A 21,353-nucleotide genomic window follows, 5' to 3' on the forward strand; every position below is an offset into this window, starting at 1 on the left:
TTTTTTATGTATATTTTTTTTTTCTTTTTTAGACACGCGTCGCCACAAACTTCAAGAAATATGGTTCGCTTTGCCAGTCCAATTTTATTGTCCGGTAATACATGTCACTTTTGCGTGACTTGTAGCCATTAAGAAATGAGAAGGGTAAAAAATGAAATGTGTAGAAGTATAGTACAATGTGTTTTGATGATTAGTCGAGCACATTTGTTGATGGGGTACCGGAGTATTCTAAATATCGTGAAAATGCGTATTGCGCGTACACGTCTGAAAAGGGTGAAATCACTTGAAACAGAGAATTATCTACGACGTAGACGTAGAAGATGGCATCACAATGCTAAACAAGACAATGAATCATGTCGCTATTATGTACTGGCCGATGAAAGACGGTGTAATAAGCGATAATGCGAATACCGGCAATGTATGAACGAGATAGCTAATAACTGAGCGAAATAAAGGCGCGGTCTGACGAGCATCAGATGAAAATGATCGCGAGAGGGAAATCGGAGCGTTTATTAGAACAATCGATCGACCAATTCGCCGTGGTCTATATGAGAACAAGCAAAACACTCTTAATATTGTAAGAACTTACAAACTACCGAGAAATAAATAGCAGGATGCACAGTAAAAGGATAATAATAAAAACTGTCTCAAATATTACTCTGATTCAATTATTATTTGAGCTATAATATCGTGAGCTATAATATAATATCTACAATATACTTCAGTAGAATATTCAATAAAAAAAGAATAATAAAAGTAGCAGTAAAGAGACAGTAAAAATATTATTTTGTATATATATGTTGATATACATTAATTGATTTTAACGATTTCTTTTTATATTTTCTTTATTTAATTTTGTTTATATTTTCTTTTATAAAATAGTAAAAGTGTGTAACTATAAAATATAATTACAGTTCTATTGATTGAATATTTTCACACATAATTTGTGTGTGTGTGTATGATTTTTTAACATTCAATATACCATTGTTTTATATATCAATAACGCAAAACAGATTTTTTGTGTATTTATAGTTTTGACGATATCAGTTAAATATTTTCCCACTTCTCAGAAATCACAATTAAAACTGATTCCAACCTCTGACAAAATTAATTTCGAATCTTTATTCTATATGCGAGCTTTCGATCGGAGTTCCGGTAGGTTCAAAAAAGAAATCGAAACAATGAAGACAACGAGTTAAAATCTCGAAGAAAAGTAGAAGTCGTTCGCTTTGTTCTCATACGCGACTGTGATCGACATTATCGCGGATGATCGAATTTATTCCCGCCTTTTCCATTGTGCCGTGGATGGGTGGCGCACTGGTATATATGTGAGAAAAGCTGGGACAAACAAAAGTATTAAACAAACCGACTTTGTAGAGAGAGAAAAAGAGATAAACGGACCGCTGCGATAACGATAAATCAGAGCTTACTTGAGTTATCGAACACGCCATTCGTAGTGGGATGCGCTGAGAGAATGTTCTCTCATCTATATCTGAAGATATAAAAAGTCTTTCTTTTTCTCTTTCTCTCTGAAGACATAAGAGCTGAGTCTAACTATATATATAAATTAGTTTATATCTTATATACTTTTATCTTTTCACTACTTTATATTTCTTATATTTTATTCAAATCTGTGAAATACATAAAAAACGAATTTTAATTCAATTCACATATTACAAAAGTCTTTATCTAAAATTACATTATGTAATGTGTTATTTTAGAACGAAATCTTTTCTCTTTTAACAGTTGATAAATGATATTTTATTCAAGATTTGCATTAAAGTTTTTAAAAATCAGGTAATTAATATAGAAGTTAATTCAGATCCTCGGAAAACGAAATTAGTGAGATAAAATTTCCCTGACAATGAGAGTGAGTAAAAATATGGATTGAGCGATAACCAATTTATGGGAATAGCTCGTTAACCATTCGTATTAAAGTTATGATGATACGTCGTGAGGAAATACCAATGTCGAAAGTGAAGAATTGATAGCTCCTTTTCACATTATTCTCGGTTATCCGATCAATAAATCGATGTTCACTTTCTTTGCATTTATCGAATAAAGAGATGAAACATGAAACCTGAATCTCAAATTAGAAACCTCGCATCGTCTCATGTTGACGCATCGAATCATGAAAGTTCGACGCTACGAATTTCCAACATGTGTCACCTGTTACTTCTAATTAAAATGCAACAATAAATTTTGTTCCACATATTTGAAGTTTAAATAAAGTAAAAGACGTATATAAGAAAATAATTATTAATCAAATAAGATGAAATATTATTTAAATAATTATACTGAGTCATTATTGTATAACTTAAAAATAATTTAACCTAAATATCTACATCTAGACTTGTTCTTAATTATAACATTGATACGCAAAGAGATTTTACTCTAGCGTACTTTACAAGTTTACACTCCATTAAATGCAAATGACGTCTTGAGAGAAGATCATATTTATTTTATTATGTATATTGAGCAAAAAAATTAATCCAATATTAAAGATAATTACAGTGATGAATTTGAAGCTTAAAGCAGTAATGCTTAACGTTTACAAATGTTGCAATAATAATCTGTGCAAAACTATCATCTTATCCGCAGGAGATACGGTCGGCCATGGTCAGACAATCCCGTCGGTTTGTTTCACTTGCACAGTATTCAGGGTACAATACTGCGTAGTTTATTAGTACATAATGAGGTGTAGTAAAACTGTAACTGACGGGTCAAGGTTCGCTTTCACGGTGTTTAAGTATACAATATATATGATACGAGAATATACGAGAGTACGTTCTCTGCGTCTCGATTTGTGATAACGGACGACATTTGCAATAAAAGCGCGCCATAACCCAGTAAAATTGTTAATAAAAACTATATGAGAGACGAAGATATTCGTCTTGTAAGATTCTTGTGATTGTGACTATATATTAGAGATTTTTTTATATCGTGCAATGTGCGAATATAAGAATTACAATGAAATGAGATACTTATAATTTTTTTAAATTAGTTTTTTTCTACAAAATAAAATAAGCATCACATTATAATTTATATTTTTCTTTGTTATTTTTCGAAAAAAAATCGGAAATATTATTGCAGAGTTGTGAATGGAATTTGTGACTTTATCTTTGCAAGTTGTTTTTTCCTTCAATCTTTAAATAAGAAAAGATATCTTAATTTAATCTATTAAATTATTAATTATTGTGAACAAAAGAAAATAAATATTTTAAAAGTAAATTTTATAATCATTATAAGAGAATATGAAAATCGTTTTCGGACTACCCTATATATATTCGTATGTCACGTACAACGTGTTACAAATTTAATGCAACGAATTTTCGGTGGAGGACAGACATTCCGACAGAGATATAAACGAGGTTCTCGACTTGGCGCACGTTAAACGTTAATTGCCATTACGTAGCGTGTTGCTAATTGCGACGTCACCGCAACACAACACGACGTGAATAGGAGGTCACGTCGCGATCTAAAGCTTCAAATATTCGAAGCGACGTTTTCGCAAGATTGATTCAGGACTGGAAGGTTTGGGTTAGTTATTGCTCACCGTGCGAGGAATTGCATTTGTGGTGATATCGAAGCAATTAAAAGTTATTAAAGCCGTGGGAATACAGCCATCGACGATTGCAAATATAAAATCCGTATAGCACAGATATCCGATAGATATTTTTGGATGAATATGTATTTTCCTCGATAGATATAATCTTCATATTTAATATCTAAATTCTAAATATATAATATCTAAATTGTAACACGCTCTTATATGTCAAGTAAGGAATTATTATATGCTAATAAATATCGAATAAAGTTAATTTTTGAATTTATCGGAAAATCGAATATTGTACGTGGAAAGGCAGTTTTCGTTTAATTCGGTTAAAAGCAATTACGTCGCTCATCAAATCGATCTTGTGATATGGAAAACTATTCCGATAACGAGAAAAATGACGAAATTAATAACCGCGATCGATTTTGTGGTGAAATTTTCGCAAGATTAAAGCTAATTCTGGCCCGCCGTGTAAATTGCAGCGAATCTGTCGAGACTGAGCCGCAATCTGAGGTTGTTCGCATCGCCTAACTGGCGATGTTGACGTATCAGTGCGGCGTAGGAAGCATGTCGAGTATGCAAACAGGATCAAGACGCACTTTGGATCGCGAGCACCATGGTGGTCAGACATAATAGGACATTGATGGTTCCACGCATCCCTTCCGCCTCCATTGTCCGCCCTCTGGCCTTTACTGCCTATATTACGTTTATCCATTTCATCTATCTATCGTGTCTTGTTGCCGTGAAATGAACGGTGAACCCGAATCTCGTCTTCCGATAATCGGATTTCCGTGTAACGAGACGTATCATCGACGTGTGCTGCTGTTGACGCATATATTCGCGAACGTGCAACTTTAGATTTGAAAGATATCACATCCACGACTCTTCCAGAAATTCTGACTTTAACTAATCTGAAATAAATTTTTCTGCAACTAAAATATCGAAGCATTAATAATTTTTAAATGAAATAAATAATGGAAGATGTAGATTCTTCTGTGCACAAGCTAAAGTTGAATAATAATTTCATGTATAAATTATTGAATAGATAATTATTTGATAGATAATTACTTAGAAGATATTATTCTTTATAATTGAATTTTTTTAATAATCTTACTTTTTCAAGAGATTTTAGTGAAAATGTAATTTACAAAATATGCGAAAATCTTGATTTTCGCGGATGTGGACTGAAACTTTACTGAAACTTTAGTTATCATTGAATATTCGTCGTATTATTTGAACGTGACATTTCGAGATAAGTGAGACGTAACGCTTCGAGGCTTTATGCGAACGACAGAATGAAAATCCCCCGAGCGAAAGGTAAACGCGCATCGAGTTTCAAGGAACATATCTGCTTCTTGTCCTGCGGTCAAGTTTGTGCCAGACCGGAAGTTCCGCCGATACAAGCGAATAATGCGCTGAGGAAGCGATTCTCCTCCGGCCATTTGCTATATAGAGGGACGTGTCCCCAAGAGATATCATGCTCTGAAAACGTGAGCAAAGCTTAATATTTTATGAATTTCTTTTAAATTTTAAACCAACTTCTTGCACAAACATACACCCACAAAATATATTCTATAAAATAATACGAAATAACGAATCAAATATTGATTTTTTATTATATTTTAATTATATTTTATAAATATATAAAAGGGAAGGAATAATATAGTAAACTAAACATTTGAAAAAATACGTTATTGACATTACAAATATAGAAAGATTTATAAGTTTATCAAAATTGCTGCTCCGAACACGCTGTTATAAATTAATATATAATATATTATGACATATTTTATATATTTTATTTTAAATATTTTAAATATGTAGATATATAAGAATTAAGAAAGAAAAAAAAGGAGAAAGAGGCGCGTTTTATTTGACGTCTCTAGATTCATCGATGTGACAAAGGGTGACAAAAGATTCGCGGAATTATTCCACGTCGCCACAGGACGCATATTAACTCGATCTTTTTCATTCTGCTCGTCTTCTGCACGTCGGAGGAAAAAGGTGACGGCTGATCGTCGGGGCGTAACGCTTTCTAAGACGGTGGGTACGTCAGCCTCACTCTTCTTTCTCAAAGCAGCCGCAGTCGTCGTTATTTCCGCGCCGGGACGACAATTTGCATGAGATTTGCAAGAGATCCTTTTATGACCTTCACCCTTTTTGATAGTTTAGCATTTTTAATGGCCGATTTACAATGAAATATAAAAATAACGTACGATGAATAACAAAGCGATTAGTAAAGAGAAGATGTAAAGCTAAAGTAAAATTTATATTAAAATTCAAAGTAGTAGCCTTTGCTTATAAGAAAAGGTTTGTAATCTGTTATAAAAAGATATGAATAAAAAAGATATTTACTTTCTATAAAAACAAAGGTAAAAGTTAATATCATCGAAATCCCTTTGTGTTTTGAACTCTTTCAAATTATCTATATTAGTGTTAGCTATAAATGCAAGTTAGAAGTGCATTGAGTTACATATAGGGCATCGCGAAAGAGGAAACGCAAATACTTTGTCGCTAAAACATAGATGTAATTCCAGATGAAAAATGTATCGATTATTGATATCACTTTTTTCTCCTCCGAGACGTGCAGGGAACGAGCAGAATGAAAAAGATCGAGTTAATATGATGACATTCGATAACATTGCTCTATGTTTACATAAGTTTTCATGAAAGAAAGTTTCGAAAAATATGACACCATATATCGAGCTGTCGCCTTTACGAGCACTTTTTTACGAACATGAATTTTACGCAGAGAATACGTAGTGTGACGACAAACAATGAAGACTGGTCGTGCAAATATTGGTGCGAGAACATGTGTAAATATTGCGAATAAATTCTCTTCGATATTATAAGAGACCGAGAAGCGACGGACCGTTCTTATAATGATTCTCGACACGGGAAAATCCACTTTATATCGACTTTTAATCAAAACAATTAAGGGGAGATTTTCTTAAGTTGTTCGACTCTTGACGAGACGCGCCGTTTGACCCTTTCAACGCCACAGCAATTTCGCGACCCGGAAAAGTACGGGATTTATGCAAAAGCATAAATATAGCCGGGATAAATGCACCGATGCATTTATTGCTCTATTGTTGAGATAAATAAGAGATAAACAAAAGGTTGTAGAACTGTGTATTTCTAGGAAATTCGCATTACGTGCATAACTTGTGCGGGTTATGTATATTTACGAGAAATGAGAAATTGTATATCGTGTTTGAAAATGTTAAAGGTTTTTGATTCAGACGCTCGAATATTTCTGCGCGATATTATTTGTTCGTTTCTTATTGCGGCGGTCGCAAAGAGTTTCAATAATTTTTTTCGTTCCTTTTCATTCCTTTCGGTGTGAACCAATATGAACCTTTGCTATTTGCGCAACAAGCAGGAATAATACACTGTTGACATATCATGTATAGACCATGTGTATTTGGCCGATTAGGTATTGATTCAGCAGGATATCATAATATGATATTTGCGCCATATAAAGAAAGTCTTGAGTTCGGGGAAACGACGAGCAAGTTCTTTCTGCGAGTGAACTTTTATTCTTCCTTCCAACGATCAGTTTCACCAATCGAATCGTGTATAGGAAATGTTCTCGATTTGATTTCTTTTATATCATATAAACGAGACTTCATAGGGTTTCTCGCGATACTGGTTTTGAGGGCTTTCTAATTTATAAAATGGAAAAATACAGAATTATTCTCATATTTCTATAGGAATAATTTTTATTTATATTATTTATTTCTATAATAACTTTTACATAATGTTTACGAGTGTTTAAAAAAATTGTATTCGATATAAAGTTGAAATCAAAAGACTTTTCTTATATTTTTAATTTTAATGTAATTTTTTGTCATTATATTTTTTAAATTTAGAATTTTTGCCAAATTCAAAATTAAATCTGCTAATAATAATAAATACTGGCCATCTTAAAAATATATCCATACGAATTATCGCGAATTATCTGTCAGCTACGTGGACGTCTTTCTCAGTTATTGGGCAGGTTGATGAATTTAATACACGACGGCGGCATTCGTCGCATTAAATCGATAAAAATAAGAGCACGTCGATGGTACGAGGTGAGCATTATTGCGTTATGCGCACTTATTAAAGCGTTGAATAGCACCGCTAATAGACACGCGTCGGTTATTGCTCTGATATTTCGCTCAACAACATCAACGCGCAAAATTGGCTCACCGATATCAGGCGGATGTTTCTCTCAGGGTTCATTTCGCTAGCTCTACAGGTGAAGTCGTTAGATTAATCGTTTCCGTGTGGCACGCGTTATAAAACATTTCGACGAGTTCTAACTTCCCGTTGGAGACGACAAATTAATTGCAATTGCGTGATAGTCAAGCGCATAACACTTAAAGCTCGCTTCGCGCTCGGACTGGCGTACTTCGAATTATTCGTGCAACTATAACTCCACAAACCGGAAATGGCAGTATGGAATTATATGCTTGAAGTTAACGCACGACGGAAATTATTCTGAGGTAATTCTATTTTTAGTTCTACCTCGCACGCTGCATATGAAAACGCTATTTCTTGTCTCCTTAATATCGTATAATTTTTTTACACTCTGATATATAATTAAATCTGTAAAAAAACATTATAAGAAAACATCGCGCATTGAGAAAAATGTTGAAAGTAAAAAGTGAAATCGTGTTAAATTAAGAGAAAAATATATATCAAGTTTTTCACATAGAAAGCACCGCTTAATCAAAGCGATTTACTATATAATTCGGTAATTTCGTGACCTCGTAGTCGTCGTTTTCTAGACGACGAAATAAGCGGGTAGAAATCCAGTAGAAATGAGTGAGTTTTTACCAAGTTAAAACTCAAGCTCTTGCTCGTTAAGGTTATTAATATTAAAATATATTACCGTTTCCGCGCGCATACGTTATTGCAGATTGTACACATAACGAAAGATAATTTAAGCAGCCGTGTATGTGTTGTCGAGATATGTTTTTTTGACGCGAGACAACGATATTACGGAATTATAAGTTACATATACATTCGGAACACATACATAGAGTGACTAAAATGCACACGCGCTTTCAGTCGAACCGTTCTTGTGCACTTACGTCAAAGCGCATTATGCATGCACGTTTTAACTAATCCGATGTTCTTGGCGGATAACGAGAGACATAATTTGTTTTCCCGGATTTTATCAATCGTGCATACACGAATAACCACCCTGAGTTATTCGGGGTTTTTTAATCGGTTCCTTGATATTAATCGATCGACTACTCAACCGCAATCTAAATTTTCTTCCTTTTACATAAACATAAAGGAAAAAGCAAAAAAAAGGTCGATAACACAAATAGCAAAAAATTAATATAATCACACTTTTCTCTATTTCTCTATTGATTCTCTTTTTTGAACTTTATAGTTTGTTTCTATTTTACGTATCTTTTTTATTACTCTATTAATATATTAATATAGTCATTATTCATATTTTCTACCTTATTTTTAGTTATATTATCGATTATCAATCTAATTTATTTTAAAATAAATGTATGAATGAAAACAGTGTGAGAATAAAATCGCAGAGGTACATTTGCAATTACAATTTTAATTCTTCACTTCGCCAGTCATTTTTTAAAGCGAAAAGAGAATTATGAATGTCATATTTTATATCGTTAACACGTTTTAGATCAAAGAATAGAAAGAGAAATGAGCTCAAGGGCTTTTGTGGTCGTGCGGGTGTAACTATATTTTATCTCCATCTCGTTATACGATAACTCACACCTTGCCATCCGGATTAAGGTCTATATCTTGTGCGTATCACACGATCTGTCCTAAAATTCGTGTTCCTTGAGAACACTGTTTTCCAGATCATTCGCGGCGCGTGGATATTTCCTCTGTCTCCCATGGGACCTGATAACGCAGCAGACCTTGACCTTGACCCCAGCTTATGAATGAACATGAGTAACCTGGAGCCCCCTTTTACTCTCGTCTCGATTACCTTTCGCCTTGACGCTTCGCTGGTTTAGCGATAAACATGTTACGAGACGTAATGTGCCATTCACATTCGCGTTTTGCGATCGAATATTCGCAATCAGTATTGAAAAGTGATTATTGGCTACTTTGATTATATCCAGCTCTTAAAAGCCATGATTTGGTGTAATCATCATTGCGAAAATATCTTCCATTATTTCTATTGGTAACTAAATGTAATATATAAAAAGAGATAAAACAATTTTATTATCATTGCTTGAATTAAAAAATCATTATCGTACATGCATTTAATATATGGAAATAAGAGAAAGATGTATTTTTCTCTGACAAAGGTAACTCCATGTTGCTTAGATATGAATATCTCAGATACTGAAGGCGATATCGAAGGCGAAAAGTAATGTCTTAATATCACAAGCATCTCTATAATCGCTATATATTGCGGCGCGTGGCGTCGCGGCCTTGACCGATGTCGTCCTCGGATTCCGACCCGATTACGCGAGCGAGCTGCAGATGGTATTAGTTTCCCCCCTCATCCTTGCGGATGCGAAAACGCATCGGGCGATCCTGAGCGAGCGGAACGCAGGGCAGGCGGAATCGATACGCAGCATAATAGTGTAGTAGTTATGAGAGCGCAATTGCGAGAGCACGGACGAGTTTGCTGAGCCGCGAAGAACGTACGGTATGTGCATTGATCCATCTGGTAAATTAAGCTCTATTAATATCGCGAGCTGCACCTCTCGATGGAACGGCAGAAGAATGTTATAGCTAAAACCGAACCATGTACCCGAACCATGTCCCGCGTCATCTTGAGAGTCTCTCGCTGTTATCGGATAATTTCGTCGCGAATCTTTATAAGAGTTGATGATATATTAATAAAGTTAACTAACTAAAAACAGAACTTTTTCTACAACGGCAGCGACGGAATATTTGTCAGTTTGATATATGAAGCGTATGTGAAGGGATCACATTCTTGGCGACACGTGTCTGATATTATTACTTTATATATTATTAAAGGAAAAATTAAAAATTGTGCTACTTTTAGACTTAAAAAAAATAGTGAGAGGAAACAATGTCGCACACACACAAACGCGAGAACCGTCTGCTGCGTTATGGGAAAAACCGCTTATATTTCGGTGCAATTGTCGCGACGTAGTATACTATACTTTGATCAAATCTCGCCATGTAATCATCATTTCGATCGCCACAAAACTAGTTAGTAAAGATTCTCGACGAGAGTGTATAGCTCCCGCGAATGTGTACATTTCGAACGCATAAACTTACCTCCACCGCGCGACAGAATGGCGGGATAAAGTAAACTCGACTTTACATACCGAGAGTAAGAGCCGAGAAGAGAGAATCGTGAATGCTGAAATAAGTCCCTCCGTTTTATGCGAGCAACTTTGCCGAGGCCAACATATACGACGGTCCGTTTAATACATCGTCATAACTCTTCACAATGTAGACAGCCGTTAATAGAAATTTCTGACAAAAGTTCTCCGACAGGCGAACCCGCATTGCTAATCCCGACTCGCGCGAAACTTTCCTTCTCTCGCCTTCCCTTCTCTTGCTCTCTTTCTTTCCTCTCATCAGATTGTTTTGTGTAAGGGAACTTGCCTCTTTCGCACCCTTTCTCTTACGCGCCGCTCGGCTTCAATCGTGGGAATTGGGTAACATCGGAGTATTCGCAAGGATTAGCATGAATAGAACGTATTTTAAAGGATTCTCAATGGACATTAAACGGGATTATGGTTCTATGTATTTTCCAGCTATACATATTTCTCTCTGCAAACTTAATTATTTTCATCACGTAAACACAATGTTTCTTGGAAAGAAATACAAATATTCTTCAATAAACTTTAGAACTCTAGAGATTTTAAAGGAAGAAAATGTTAAAATTTACGTTTGATCAAAGAAATCTGATTTACTTAATAGTTTTCTTTGCGTTTGCACAGCAATAAACAAAATGTCTACGACTACAATTTAAAATGTAGCTCTAATTATCCGATTCTATTTTCCCAACTTCAATCTAAAGTTTTTTATCAAAATATTTAATACCAAGTAATTAAAAGTTTCATGATAAATGAGATCCTCTTTTAACTCGGAAAATCGGTTTTACATTTACCGAAGCTTTGAATCGTGCAAAAAGTTGCAAAAGTCTGCGGTTTCACGACACTCTGTATACATATAATCATAGATGCTACACCCTTCTTAAGTATCAACTCCACCGAGATTAAAATCGTGATGCAGATGGTGGCTACGATGCAGCCAAAATGAAGCTCTGTTGACAATCGCCGCGACGATCAGGAATGTTAACGAACGCGCTGTAGAATTACGGAGGGCAATTAGAGGAAAATTACAATTCTTGTGAGATAGAGAGTGCAAGCACATTGTTAAGGGACAAAGTATAGCCGATAAATCGTCGTCAACGTAAGGAGATAATACGGAAGAATTTACGCGCGCGAGGAAGATTGAACATTTAAGGACACGCGAGAGTTATCGCGCCTCGACGGAATCGGAGTGGAACGAAGTGGTTAGCTTGCTGTTTCGGGAACCAAGAGCCGGCGGAGCTTTTTACTCTCTGGTGAGAATACGATGTGAAAATTGTAAAGGAAGAACGCGTACTGTCGTCTCTTAACTTTTATTAAACGCGCGCTCGCACCAGTGAATGAGCTTATAAAAGCTTCCCAATCATGATTCCCCAAAGCTAGATCGCACACTGTGGGTGTGTGTGTGTGTGTGTGCACAGAATTCGTGTAATTGAGATTGAGTAATTTCATTTTGTTAAAATGCTGAGAAATGTTTAAAGTGCTTGAAATTAGATTAAAATTGCAAATTCAAGTTTCGCTCTGAATATCGCTGCCATTACTACGCGTGATATCTTTCTTTTTCACTGAGAATATATATAATAAATTTTGTTTTGTAAAAATAGTAACGTGTGATTAATATAGCAGTTACTGTATAATATAACGAAGTAAAATATTGAACCGAAGGTAGTTGATTGAATTTATATATTTTACCGAAGCAATGTCTGACCATACATGGACATGTACTACTTCCGATTCAATATTTCACAATAAATATATATATAAAGAAATTTTATTATTTTATCTTCTACTTACTAGTTGCTATAAATCTCTCTATTATAGAAAATACGGAAATATAAAAATAGCATATTATATAAAAATATTTGAAACAAAAAATATTAAAAAAAAAAAAAGAATGCGGTTTACAGTTAGAAGGTTTACGATTTAGAAAATACTGATTTTTTTAATACTTTGAGTTTCATGCATGTGAATATTTATATAAAATTTGCGTTTTTAATATTTTTACATAATTTATTTAATTCGTTTTACATACTTTTTATGGCGCAATAGCATTGCAAATTTTATGTAAATGTATGCAGAAGAACGAGTGGAACGGTATATATATTTATATCGTCGATTGAAATAAATCGCTTGCATGTAATTGCACCATAAAAGATCACCTTCGTAAACATTGTCATCGAGCATCACAATGCGCGGAGAGATAGATCAGCTATAAATAAAAATGCCGTCATGTAAAGCGAAGCTTATCCAAAGGTCACTGATAGACGTTTTCATCGGAATTTTTTTATAGAGTTGATTATATTCGTTATAATGCATCAAGGCTTAATGAGAACGCGGCTGGCAGATGTGGCGTGTGGGAAGGAAAGGGGACGAAGGAAGGGATAGTTAGATAAGCGGATAATCTGCCGTGCAATCAGCCGAATGACTGATCGTACAACCAACTCGAGGAGAACTGATCCTTCTTAACCCGCCCCGCCTATCTTTTACCAGTTGGCCAACGTCTGAAATATAATATGCGACGTTAATCTACAACGCATTCAACATGACCCGCGAAATTCGCAACTGCGACTGAAGACGGATTATGAACAGGCTCTTGAGCTCGGTTATCAGTTCCTGAATAAGTATGATACATCGAGATGCCGGATTCTCGGACTATGATCTAACCGCTACACGATGTGACGACGATCATTCTCGAGGAATTCAATTAATCTAAACGAAGCGTCGCGCGTAACTCATATTAATCATGCCAAAACTGGGTCGCTTCCATTAACAGTATTAATAATTGTTATCATACTCGCGAAACACATTAAGAGAATCGATTGACAGTGAATTATGTAGTTACGCAAGATGTTCCGAACCTTAATTAAAGGAAATTTTTTCGGATCGAATGTCCATTAAATGCAGCACACGTTGCATTTTGGTTTAGAAATTATTATTACTACAATACACGTTAAGAGAATCGATCGCCAGTGAATTATGTAGGTATATAGAGTGTCCTATTCATTTAAAATAATCCATTTAAAATTCTGTCAGATAGAATATTCATTTCGCAATACATGTTGCATTTTCCCGCAATTATCGTGAAAAATCATTGCAAAGACTAAAAAACGCGTATCGAGATTTTATTGCATACGTTGCGCCAAAAATATAATTCTCTCTAATCTCCAGAGATTATACTATATACTATCATATATAACTGTACGCGTGTAGGTGCGAACATGCACGTTTTACAACCATTACGGTAATATTCCATATTTCGCGTAAACTTCAATCCCCGATTGCATACGCGCGCTGTACATACATACATTCGCAATTTGTTTACGCGCGACAAACTTTCAGGCGCATCGGTTTTGTCTGACAACTATGGTATCCTCGCATCGGTATGGCGATGACGCCCATTAAAAGTCGAGGCTGCTCATCTGATTCGCGTTTAGCTGGCCGAGTGCATATTATCCGCAGCGCAGATGCGGCGGACGAATCGTAATCAGTAATCTGCAAACTTTGCTAATACGAGCTACACGTGACGTTCTACCATCGTGTCGTTTTATCTGCGGATATATCACGACCGATAATAAACTTCGCGTGCATCCTTGCGAGCACCGGATAACGAACAGTGTTTCTAAATTAACGAGACAATTTCGGAGTATCGATCAATCAAAAAAAAAAAACTTGAAATTTTGCGCTAACGCCGGCCGGGTATATACATACGTGATTTTGCTAAGAAATAATTTTGAATTTTCGGAGAAACGCTTTAAAAATAATTTTTAAAAAATGCTTGGCAAATAAAACGTTTAAAAATATTTTTCTAAGTTCTTTGCGCAATTTTAATAAAGTGACTAAATTAAGTCATACACTCTAACGATATTTAAACTTTTCGGACTATTCAGACTTTTTTGATGCTATTAGAGAAATATGCACACACATACGGATATATATACATATATATATCCGTATATATATATATATATATATACCGCTTTATTTAATCATGAAAATGTTAAATTGAGGAAAATTTACGAATTATGCGCGGAATGTACAGGCAGACTTGGCGGCGGAAACTGACTGAAACGAAACGAGCAAAAGTATCTCGGACCACAAAGGGCTATCCGTTTATCGCATTCCGTTCCTACATTCCTGCGCAGAAAATGGATTTTCAAATAACTTCTAACATGCTGAAAACAAGAATAAATGCGACGTTCGCATCCGAAGTGCATCCGGATTGCAATGAAGTAGATATTCGAAAGAGAGATGAGAGGGTACTCTTCGCAAAATATTCGAGGGAACGATAATTCCCTTGCATATAGTTGGATAGTTTGCCCGCAGGATTACATATGCCGTTCAATGAATTTCAGGACCATCTGCGAATGCGTCAGTATATGGAGCATATTGACATATAACCGTAGTTATTATTCGTTAGAAGCTTAACGCTCGGAAGCTCGACACGATTATTATCTTTGCGGATCCTATGATTCCAATCGAATGAGGGTGGGATTACTTTGAAATAGCCAACAAATACTTTCCGCAAGGTCTAAGATTTTACATAATAACTAAATCGACTGAAAAGGATTAATTATTAAAAGAGAAAAAGATAATTACAAACAAAATTTCAAAAATAAGAGAGTTAATTCCGTATTCTATGTATATTATATATCTCTTTAAAACAGTGCATATGTAACCTCAACTAGAATCGTGTAAACATTACGTAAAATTAATTTGTCGCAATAATTTGATGCATTAATTAGAGTAACGATTTAAACAGATGTCACTTCAACTTGGATTTAAATTACATTTAAAATATATATCGTGAAACTTGACACTAAAAATTAGGAAGTCACGACTAATAATGATCTTGCACGATAATATTACCGCTATAAAGAAATTATTCCAAAGTCTATTGAGCATAACGAGCATTACATCGATTAACGTGTAACTCGTCATTACTTACGTGAACGCGAAATTGCGCGCGCGGTAACCCTTTTAACACGGGAAAGGGGGAGGAAGAGAGAGGGAGGCCGCAATTACCTGGCTAGAATTATGAATAGCAGAGCTGCATCGAATGGATGCTTATCGAACGGATGCGATAAAGATCGATTCGGGTCGATTGAACTCGGAGATGCGCTATGATGGTAGCAACGAGAGATGAGTCTGTATCTGATTGGACTGATTATTGCGAGCCGACAATTAAGCTCGATCAGAGGATCGCGAATAAGGTATTCGTACAGATCTATTCGGGCTTGAACCGCAAATGGCATTAACGTGATCCGTAACCGTTTGAAACATTTTCGTTTTTGATTCGCGAACGTAACTCGCCCGGGAACACTTATTCGTATCGAGCTAGATAATTTACGAATTATAGTACACTTAGAGAGATAGAGAACGAAATCATTCATGTTTGCTCCGTGTATATGTGGGTAGTAACGCCTTATTACATATCGTAATTACGCGCGATGACACGCGTAATTTCATACGAGACGATGTTGCAAACTTATCGGATTTCTGTCACTAAATTCCTTTAGCAATATAGAGTCAAGTTTCCCTTAAGATCGAGAGGGATGTGTGCTAGAGTTCCGGTATTATAAGCATGTAAAGGAGTAGAAAGCTAATGTATTTCATAAATAAAAGAGCAGCGTATGTTTCCTTTTCTTTAAAAAAGAATTTATCTATTTAATTATATAATACGTTTTATAATGTTATATATAAAAAAAAGTATGTATTTATATAGAATCTTCACGTGTATTATATATTATATTATATTATTAAATATTTATTATAGATTAATACAAAATTCCCTAATTCTCCGTCAAAATAGGTAACTTTAAACGTTATTTCGTTAAGAGTTTTATTATGTAAATCCACTTATATACCAAAACGCTAAAGCGGAAAAGCTACAATCCTTATTTTCTTACAAGAAACAGGTCGAATTTAAATGGAGATTGCGAAGCGGCTCGCGTTATCTCTTATTTTATGAAAAATCGCCTTGTCAAGCGCGATTAAAGGAGAGCTGAATTGAATAAAGTCGCCTTCCATATAATATATAATTGTATAAAAGAATATTACAAAAGATAACATGCGTTTAATATGATTTTTAATTCGCTATCGTACAAAAGTATGAAAACGTCACGTCGTAATTTTTTCTCTCAGCATTATTTCGTTGCCATATCATCGCAACGATTGAACGTAAATAATTCGTTCTTAATCAATCAAATATTAATCGAATCGTGTTGCTTGGGACACGTGTATCCCGTCTATACGTAGATAAACGTTTACGCGTACGGCTTTACGGTCGTTAAAGCTCCAACTTTAAGCAACACCAAGTTTCCCGAGGCCGCCGAGTGGAAAATCCGCGACCTTGACACGTTACTGTTAGCAGTTGCGGCGTGTCGCAGTTGTAACTTACTCCGGGCTACAACAACGCGGTCCGCAACCGGAGGCGTCGCGTATCGCGTTTATTCGCAGACTATAAGCTCAAGTTAAATTAGTTTTGTCGTCAGAAATTAATCACGGCGATATAAGCCCGCGTAGTAGCCTCAATATTATCACCGCTTAAATAATTTCGCTTCCATTTTGCACAATTCCACGGATAAAGTATATTACGCTCGTGAAATTCAACGGGAAAGAGAAAAATTGTCTATCAGCGAGAATTATTTCGAATTAATTCGGTGAGACTCGTCATTCTATCGTAAGCTCGTTATATTTATACTATTATTGTCTTTGTTGTCTTAGAATGTATATTTATTTTTAAATTATATACATTTCTCCCTCTCTCTCTCTCTCTTTCTCACTCTTATTCTCTTTACATAGTAAATTGTTGTCGTAATTTTATTTCGCGAATTTTTAACGTTAATCAATAACTTTGAATTTATTGTCGTTAAAACACAACATGAAATACAAAATGAAAAATCCAAATTGAATATCGAAAATAAACAAGCGAATTAATTTTTCTTTCGATTGAACCCGTTGACCCGCTACTTCTGCGCTTACAAAAGAAAAATGCAATTCCCGAAGCGACACCCTTTGACCGACTTTTCACCCTTCTTTTTTCACGATCGTTTCTTCGTCACTACACCTCGTTTTGGCCTCGGCACGATTCGTTATTTGACTTTTATCTTTGATAAGTTATGGCAGACTTTATTCTCTATATACACATATATATTTTTAATCAAATTCTTTAACGAGCATAATTCAATGTCACGTAAAAGACAAAGACATTGTCGAACTTCTCATTTCTCTGGGATAATGTTTTGGAGCTAATTTTATTATGATTATATATAAGTTTTGAAAGAGTTTCGAATTCGCGTATAAAATAATTTCACTGTTGAGTAAATCTTTTTTTTCGATAAATACAAGTTTTTTTAGTAAACTGTATATTATATATTTTATGTATGTATATGTCTGTATGAGATGTGACATTTGATTTGTAAATTATTTATACTTCTCGACTATAGTATTTACAGTTCCAGACTCCCGAGGGGCCTCGCGAATGCCCTTATTTTCTCTCCCCTTTCGAGCGTATGTACATATCCCTTCTGTCGTTCATATTAGCGCTATAGTAATTTTAGAGAACGCAAATTCTGAGACAAAGCGTCGTGTAACTGCAGGTTGATTTGCGAGCAGCTTCCGACTCAGTGCACTGAGTCGTATCGCAAATGGGAGCAACAGGCGATCGTCAACGACCTCGTCTTTCACAGTCTCAAGAATACAAAGGCAAGAGCGGCACATCGATCACGCGCCATTCTGAATTGTATTCACCGTGTATGCAATTCAGCGTAATGCACCACCGCCAACGGAATCAAAGATATATGCACGCATGAATGATCGATTATCCGAAATATCAGAATTTAATGATTCAATCTTTCTCGTTTTAAGATGAGGATATATATTGTATATGCTTTTATATTCAAAATTAATTTGGCGAATAAATTTTGCATAGAAAGAATATAGCATATTAAAAATCCAGAATAATGTTTGAAGATGTAAGAAAATCACCGGTGAATTATCTATAATTGCAATAAGTTACTTCGTAATATGTTTTCATATCACGTATACTTCGCGTATATATGTCCAATAGTTATAAACTAGAATTATATATAGAATTAAACTCTTTCCAAGCATGTTGTAGGTGTGCGATTCGTCTATACACACTTATTATGATAGATTTACAATGCAAAACGGGCAATTCACATGTACGGATTGGAACGAATATAAATATTCACTGAATATTTATATTTCGATACATGTTTATTGCGAAAGTTACACAGAAAAATAATATATCTCTCTCTCTATTTATTTACGCGAACAAAAAACATTGGCGTAAAGTACTTTTTTTTCTGTATTTGCAGCGGTGTCGGAAATTGGATTCAAATACCGGAATTACACCGGTCAAATCCGCGCACAGCGTTACACCTTCGGGGCAAAAAATTCAACGAATTATCTCGTAATTTTTGCGCAACGCTGTGCACCGGCCGGCATAAAAGCTTCAATAGTCGCTAACTGGGCAGTTTCCGAACTAACGTATCGTATTTATACATATGCATGTCTACAATATATATGTATGTATGTGTATACATATAGAAAATAGCAAAAAAGAGAGGAAAATAATAAAATAAAATAAAGTAAGAAAATAAAAAGATAAAAAAATATATTATGAGGAAAATCGATAGCAATGACGAATATAATTACCGACTAGCTTATGCAAATGTTTCATCTAATAATGATTAAAGATAAATAAGAATTATATGAGATAAAATCAAACGTTTACCGGTATTATCGCTCGACGTTATCCTTCTTTTCATTGCGAATAATATGTACTTATATGATACATGTATGTATCTAGGTTTGATATATCTTTAAAAGATATCTGGAAGATATATTCGATAAATATCGAGGCATTTACACAAGCCTTAATGTTACAAACATTTTTAACATATATGACGGATCTGTCGATCACGCTGAAGACCTAGATGGTTTAATACTTTCTCTCGAAATCTACAGGTCGCCTGTTGCTCCACTCCACCAGGTCGGCAGTCATCGGCCAGAGACTAGCCCAGATTTCTTGCTAACCGACAAATAACTCGTCTATCGTTGTTTTTTCCTCTCTTCTTTCCCTAAGTCTTCCTCTTCCGCGATCGTCTTTACTTCACATTTATTCCCGACCTCCATATATCGCCTCAGTTCGTTCACATTCGCTTGCTTCTTCGCCTGCTGCTCGTCCCTGCTGCACTTTCCCGACGATCAATACTCACCTGCACCCTGGAGGAGATGGAGGCGTGGATGCCGTTCGCGGCACTGCGTGTTTTGCGAATGGCAGACGAGACCTCGACAGCTTGGGCGACTAGGTCATTTTCATCTCTACATGACAGACAGCGGTCGCATAAATCTCGGACTGCCTGAAGCTACATAATTATGATGCGGGTCATGATTGATGTAATCGAGACACCGAAATGTGACTGAACGAGCGATATTTCCCAACGGTATCATTCATGACCGAGTTAGCTTTATCATAATTTCTAATATGATTTATGTATATATTAGAATAGACCAGGGTTTGACTAAGTGGGCCCAACCCAATAAAACCCGGTGGGTTTTATTGGGTTAAACCCACTTTAAAAAACTTACTTAAAAACCCATTTATAAAACCCATCCAAAAATGCTAAAAATTTAATAATATTATAAATGAAGTATTTAATATTAATTAATTTTTATTTAATTTTTCTTATTTATTAATGTAATAGAAGGTCTATTACATTAATAAATAAAAAAAAATTAAATAAAAATTAATTCATAATAAGAAATTGTGCCAATTAAATAGCCAATTTTCTTAATCATTAGCGAATTATAAAAAATAAAATTAAAAAAATTAAAAAACCCAACAAAATACCAAAACACTCAATAAAACCCAAAAAACCCAATAAACCCCAAAAACCCCGGTTTTTAAAAAAAAACCCACGGGGCTGGGCTTCTTAAAAAAAACTCGGGTTTTTTCAAACCCTGGAATAGACTGTTATCTTTTTTAACGATTTTTTAAATGACAATTATTAAAAAAAAGTTTAACGTTGCAGAAACGTTACAGGTGTCGTACACACTTTTACAATACAACAAGTTATTTATATCGCTTAGTGGAAAAATATTTCAACATTTCAAGCCCGCACGTGTGCAGAACGGGAGAGAAGAATTTATGACGGTAATCTTTTCTTTTCTCATTAAAATCCATTATTGTAATTCATTACTGTAATTCACATCACTACGTTTTATATCATACGCCGCGGATGAGATAAATACTGGCATTTGAGCAGAAAAGCTTTAACAAACTTTCTCATTTTCTTTACTTAACGTTTCTTATTCGATTGCACTTTTTTTCGCTGTAGTTAATTGAGAATGTAAATACGGGTCGGGTCTGTTATTGTCAAAAGCGAGACAGAATGTTCGCACAGGCATATTGCTTTCGCAAATAAGTTGAATCGTAATTGCGAATATATACAATGGATTGTTTGTCCCTACACAATACTTGGCGGGATAAT

General features: G+C 35.0%; 1 protein-coding gene across 4 annotated transcripts in view; it reads left to right on the top strand.

Moving 5' to 3' along the window:
• The window catches only part of LOC145948999 (uncharacterized), an 85,347-nt gene that overhangs the window by 38,493 nt on the left and 25,501 nt on the right, over positions 1-21,353 (top strand). The window contains exon 1 of one of the 4 annotated variants that reach the window (XM_083058660.1): positions 10,133-10,190. The exons of the other annotated variants lie outside the window; for them this stretch is intronic. The gene's annotated coding sequence lies outside the window, so the exon portion shown is untranslated. Of the gene's footprint in view, positions 1-10,132; positions 10,191-21,353 lie in introns of those variants that run through there. 4 annotated transcript variants of the gene reach the window in all.

The sequence above is a fragment of the Prenolepis imparis genome, unplaced genomic scaffold, assembly GCF_030444845.1.
Source record: "Prenolepis imparis isolate NDT839.2.m4 unplaced genomic scaffold, iyPreImpa1.0 SCAF_2, whole genome shotgun sequence".
NCBI classification, from domain to species: domain Eukaryota; kingdom Metazoa; phylum Arthropoda; class Insecta; order Hymenoptera; family Formicidae; genus Prenolepis; species Prenolepis imparis.